Source organism: Triticum aestivum, chromosome 5A (assembly GCF_018294505.1).
Source record: "Triticum aestivum cultivar Chinese Spring chromosome 5A, IWGSC CS RefSeq v2.1, whole genome shotgun sequence".
Classification (NCBI taxonomy): Eukaryota; Viridiplantae; Streptophyta; class Magnoliopsida; order Poales; family Poaceae; genus Triticum; species Triticum aestivum.
The window spans coordinates 637,231,739-637,238,306 of record NC_057806.1 but is presented as its reverse complement, the minus strand read 5'-3'; positions in this window follow the sequence as shown (position 1 = coordinate 637,238,306).

Below are 6,568 nucleotides of genomic sequence, written 5' to 3'. Positions count from 1 at the left end.
GACTTCATTGCGATGGAAAAGGCGTGCCGGGAGAAGGAGAAGGAACGCCAGCGCGCCGCCCTGCGCCGCTTCGAGGAGCGCCGACGCGGCCGCGTCGAAGACGGGGTCGTTGTCTTATGCGACAGCGACGACGACGACGATGCGCCGTCGCCAGTCCGCCATGGTGGCGCCGGGCAGGGGTCCAGCAGGGGCCCGCGTCAAGGAGGAGAAGGCCGATGACGATGATGGCGGCGACGACTTCAGCCCTTTTCTTTTTTAGATTAGGTTAATGTAATAAAAATGCGCGAATTTCACCGAAATTTGCCATGTTTGGCCGAAATTTAACTAGTTTTTATCATAACTTCGCCGAATGGTCTTTTTTTCTTAAATACGCGTCTGGGGACGGCCCTAGGAGCCGACGGCTGGGGACCGACTCGGTCCCAGGGCCATTTTTTACGCTGGCTCATTTCAGACGGGGCTTTTAAATGCTCCCTGAGAGACAAACGGCTGAAGATGCCCTTATATAGATGCAGTGCTGGTTGTGCCCCGGCGGCCATGATGGCTGTGCGAGAGGGAGAAGACGACAGAGACCGGCGAGGGAGGCGTTTGAAGAGTGGTCAAAAGGCTGGACCGTGTGAGAATTCCGATGCATGCATGCTTCACAGGCTGTAGTACTATGGCACTGCGAGTAGTACTATACAGTGCTCCTTTCATCGTCCCTCCTCTGGCCGGGTAGTCATGTCGACGTGTGTGAGAGGGAGAGAGGGAGCTGCCGTGCCACAGCATACAAAAAATACTGATCATGCATGCACGGGATCTCTGCTCTGCTCATCCAATGCAGTAGTGTGGCCAACTCCACCGCGTGACCCATTTCTATTCCAAATTGTTCGTTTGTATTCGTTTGAGATAAAACGAACAAACCGAACGACCCAATGCATGAGAGCATATGGACGTTTTGTCCGTTCTATATCCGCTTTTGCCCCATTTTCAGACCAAAGTTGCTCTCGGTTTGGGGCCAAAGCGGACGGAAAGCGGACGTCTTCGCGTCCTCGTCGTCCGTCTGTGTCCGCCGTCGACCCCACTTGTCACACTCTCTTTTTCTGTACCTGGCCCACCACGCGCACCCACAACCACTCCCTGCGCGCGGGACGGCAGCGGCGTGTGCACGGGACGGCGACGACGTGCGCGCGGGAAGGCACGGCGGCGGCGAGTGTGCGGGACGACGGGCGCGGCAGCGCGCGAGACGGTGAGGCAGTGGCGTGCGCACGGGACGATGACGGCAGCGCGCGGGACGGCGAGGTAGCGGCAAGCGCGCGGGAGGGCGGCGGCGGCGAGCGCGCGGGACGGCAGCGGCGTGCGCGCGGGACGGCAGCGGCGTGCGCGCGGGAAGGCGAGGCAGCAGCGAGCGCGCGGGACACGGACGCCGCGAGTCGGACACAGGGCCGGTGGTGGGTCGCCGGACGGCTGCGGAAGACGCGTGCGGCGAGAAGGCGCGGCCGCGCGGGCGGCGGCGAGCTTGGGCGGACGAGGCGGGCGCGGCGGGAGCGAGGGCACAAGCACGACGACACGTCGGGAGCGACGGCGGACATGCGGTCGCGGCGGGAGCGAGGACGTGCATGAGCAGGAGCGGCTACGGCAGTGAGTTTGCTATGCCTGGTACGTGTTTGAAGAAATGACGGGAACGGACCGGTGAAATAGGGTGAAAATGAGGTAAACAGCGTTAGGTGGAGTGAATTTATCCGACCTCTGTCCAACGTTTGTTTTCCCTATTTCTATTTCATATGGACAAAATCCGGATAAACTGGATATAAATTTAGGGTCGTACGGTGGAGTAGGCCCGAGTGACCCGGTGAAACGCGTCGCAGTTGCCGTTTTCATAATAAGACTGTACGTGACACAACACTGTGCTAGTGCTACCCAGCTGCAACGCTAGTTTTACCATGCTGGGAGCAGCTGCGAGGGAGAGAGAGCACTCACGCTTGATGGTGATCAGCTTGAGGCTGGGTGAGGCTAATCCATGCATGCAAGTAAGGGCATATATAATGATGCTATTTTAAAAGTGTAACGTAAGATAAATGATGAGATGAAGGAAAAAAAACTTATAAAAAAAGATTTGACCATAATATATCTCAACACGTTTTTAGGAATAGCTAGTTATTAAAGATAAGATTAAGAGATGAATCATTATAGACATTTTTTTCCGTCATCTCTAAATTAGATGCAAGATTGATGAGTTCGGTCTCACTCCCCTTGGCATTCCAAGTTCCCAAAAAGATTGGTGAGCGCACCACGTCTAGGGTGGTATATTCGTAGTAGCTGCTGCGTTTTATCCACAGGTCAAGAGCAGAGAGCGGTCAAAAGGCTGGGTTGAGCTCGGTCTCAGTCCCCTTTGCATCACCCATTTTCCCAAAACAACATCGGTGTACGTACGCTGTCATACTACATCATGCATCGCAGTTTTCACGAGAGAGATGAGACGAAGATGCACGGGATAATCCGGCAGACGCACTGCAGCTTACAATATATGACATGCAACTTACACAAAACACATCGTTAAATTCATGTGTGAAAGAAGCTTTCAATGATATAATTGCTAGATCAAAGTTAGGTCACTCACTGGTGGAAAAACAGGCTTCCGTCCAGCCCCATAAGTCGCGAAGCTGTAGGAACCGCGACTAATAGGACCTTTAGTCGCGGTTCTGGAGGTGAACCGCGACCAAAGGCCTGGGCCCAGGGCGCTCGGTGGCTAGCTGGCGCACGTGAGGGTCTTTAGTCGCGGTTGGCCAGGACAACCGCGACTAAAGGCCTTCGGGCACCTTTAGTCACGGTTTGCCAGGCCAACCGCAACTAAAGCCCCTCCCCTATATATACCCATCCAGCAGCCAACACTTAGCCATTTGGAGCCATTCTCTTCACAAGTGGGTGTAGCTAGGTTTGCTTTTGGTTCCTCTTATGCACATAAGGTGTTTGATGAAATGCCCCAAGAGTATGAAACAAACATGACATGAAGTGTTGGAGCCACACTCCTCGATCGCGGTTAGCAACTTGATGAACCTTTGATGTGTCATTGATAAAATATGCATGTGTGCAGTTCATTGTTTAATTTATATTGTTTGTAGCTAGTTAGTTTAACAAATGCATGATGGTTAATTATATATTTTATATTATAATAATGCAGATGAATCGGCAATGGATGTACGGTAACCGACTCTCCGGCGAGTTCACTACGGGTTTGAAAGATTTCCTCGTAGTGGCTAATGCGAACAAGCAGGGGGGTTTTGTTATCTGTCCATGTGTTATCTGTAAGAATCAGAAGGGTTACTCTTCCTCAAGAGATGTTCACATGCATCTGCTTCGGCACGGTTTCATGCCAAGCTATAATTGTTGGACCAAGCATGGAGAAAGAGGGGTTATAATGGAAGAAGATGAAGAAGGGGATGATTTCATCGATGAAAGCTATCTTGCTCATTTCGGTGATACTTTCATGGAGGATGCTGAAGGTGAAGGGGAAGGTGAAGAAGAGGCACGTGATGATCCCGTTGATGATCTTGGTCGGACCATTGCTGATGCACGGAGACGCTGCGAAACTGAAAAGGAGAGGGAGAATTTGGATCGCATGTTAGAGGATCACAGAAAGGCGCTGTACCCCGGATGCGATGATGGTCTGAAAAAGCTGGGCTGCACACTGGATTTGCTGAAATGGAAGGCAGAGGCAGGTGTAGCTGACTCGGCATTTGAAAACTTGCTGAAAATGTTGAAGAATATGTTTCCAAAGGATAACGAGTTGCCCGCCAGTACGTACGAAGCAAAGAAGGTTGTCTGCCCTCTAGGTTTAGAGGTTCTGAAGATACATGCATGCATCAACGACTGCATCCTCTACCGCGGTGAATACGAGAATTTGAATGAATGCCCGGTATGCACTGCATTGCGTTATAAGATCAGAGGCGATGACCCTGGTGACGATGTTGAGGGCCAGAAACCCAGGAAGAGGGTTCCCGCCAAGGTGATGTGGTATGCTCCTATAATACCACGGTTGAAACGTCTGTTCAGGAACAAAGAGCATGCCAAGTTGTTGCGATGGCACAAAGAGGACCGTAAGTCGGACGGGGAGTTGAGACACACCGCAGATGGAACGCAATGGAGAAAGATCGACAGATGGTTCAAAGATTTTGCAGCTGACGCAAGGAACATAAGATTTGCTCTAAGTACGGATGGCATGAATCCTTTTGGCGAGCAGAGCTCCAGCCATAGCACCTGGCCCGTGACTCTATGCATCTACAACCTTCCTCCTTGGTTGTGCATGAAGCGGAAGTTCATTATGATGCCAGTGCTCATCCAAGGTCCGAAGCAACCCGGCAACGACATCGATGTGTACCTAAGGCCATTAGTTGATGAACTTTTACAGCTGTGGGGTGGTGTCCGTGTGTGGGATGAGCACAAACAAGAGGAATTTGACCTACGAGCGTTGCTTTTCGTAACCATCAACGATTGGCCTGCTCTTAGTAACCTTTCGGGACTGTCAAATAAGGGATACAATGCATGCACGCACTGCTTACATGAGACTGAAAGTGTACATTTGCCAAATTGTAAGAAGAACGTGTACCTTGGGCATCGTCGATTTCTTCCGAAAATTCATCCAGTAAGAAAGAAAGGCAAGCATTACAACGGCAAGGCAGATCACCGGCCGAAGCCTGCGGAACGCACTGGTGCTGAGGTATTTGATATGGTCAAGGATTTGAAAGTCATCTTTGGAAAGGGTCCTGGCGGACAATCAGTTCCGAAGGGAGCTGACGGGCACGCAGCCATGTGGAAGAAGAAATCTATATTCTGGGAGCTAGAATATTGGAAAGTCCTAGATGTCCGCTCTGCAATCGACGTGATGCACGTTACGAAGAATATTTGCGTGAACCTCCTAAGCTTCTTGGGCGTGTATGGGAAGACAAATGATACAAAGGAAGCACGGCAGGACCAGCAACGTTTGAAAGACCCTGATGACCGGCATCCGGAATGGTTTCAAGGTCGTGCCAGCTACGCTCTGACCAAAGAAGAGAAGGTCATCTTTTTTGAATGCCTGAGCAGTATGAAGGTCCCGTCTGGATTCTCGTCCAATATAAAGGGAATAATAAACATGGCGGAGAAAAAGTTCCAAAACCTGAAGTCTCACGACTGCCACGTGATTATGACGCAATTGCTTCCGATTGCTTTGAGGGGGCTCCTGCCGGAAAATGTTCGAGTAGCCATTGTGAAGCTATGTGCATTCCTCAATGCAATCTCTCAGAAGGTAATCAATCCAGAAGTTCTACCACGGTTACAGAACGATGTGATCCAATGTCTTGTCAGTTTCGAGTTGGTGTTCCCGCCATCCTTCTTCAATATTATGACGCACCTCCTGGTTCACCTAGTCGAAGAGATTTTCGTTCTCGGTCCTGTATTTCTACACAATATGTTCCCCTTCGAGAGGTTCATGGGAGTATTAAAGAAATATGTTCGTAACCGTGCTAGGCCAGAAGGAAGCATCGCCAAGGGCTATGGAAATGAGGAGGTAATTGAGTTTTGTGTTGACTTTGTTCCTGACCTTAAGCCGATTGGTCTTCCTCGATCGCGGCACGAGGGGAGACTAAGTGGAAAAGGCACGATCGGAAGGAAATCAACGATATGTATGGACGGCCATTCTCTGACTGAAGCACACCACACTGTACTGACCAATTCCAGCTTGGTGGCTCCGTACTTTGAGAAACACAAGAATATTTTACGCTCGGACAACCCGGGGAAGCCTGAATCCTGGATTAGGAAGGCCCACATGGAGACTTTCGGCAGTTGGTTGAGAAAACATTTAATGAATGACAATGATGTTGTAGATCAGCTGTACATGTTGGCCAAGACACCATCTTCGACTATAACGACTTTCCAAGGGTACGAGATAAATGGGAATACATTTTACACGATCGCCCAAGATAAAAAGAGCACCAACCAAAACAGTGGTGTCCGCTTTGATGCAGCAACCGAGAATGGGCAAAAGGTCACATATTATGGTTACATAGAGGAGATATGGGAACTTGACTATGGACCCTCCTTTAAGGTCCCTTTGTTCCGGTGCAAATGGTTCAAGCTAACAGGAGGTGGGGTAAAGGTGGACCAGCAATACGGAATGACAATGGTGGATTTCAACAATCTTGGTTACCTTGACGAACCATTCGTCCTAGCGAAAGATGTCGCTCAGGTTTTCTATGTGAAGGACATGAGTAGCAAACCGAGGAAACGGAAAGATAAGAAAACGATCAGTACATCATGCGATGATCCAAAGCGCCACATTGTTCTTTCAGGGAAAAGAAACATCGTGGGAGTGGAGGACAAGACAGACATGTCAGAAGATTATAATATGTTTGCTGAAATTCCGCCCTTCAAAGTGAACACCGACCCAAGCATTAAGTTAAATGATGAGGATGCTCCATGGATACGGCACAATCGTAAGCAAGCAGGGACACAAGGGAAGAAATGATGTGTAATAATTTATTGTACCAAACTTTGTTGAATGGATCATGTGAATTATATTACCCGTGATGTGTTTGGTGTCCATTTTCGAATGATA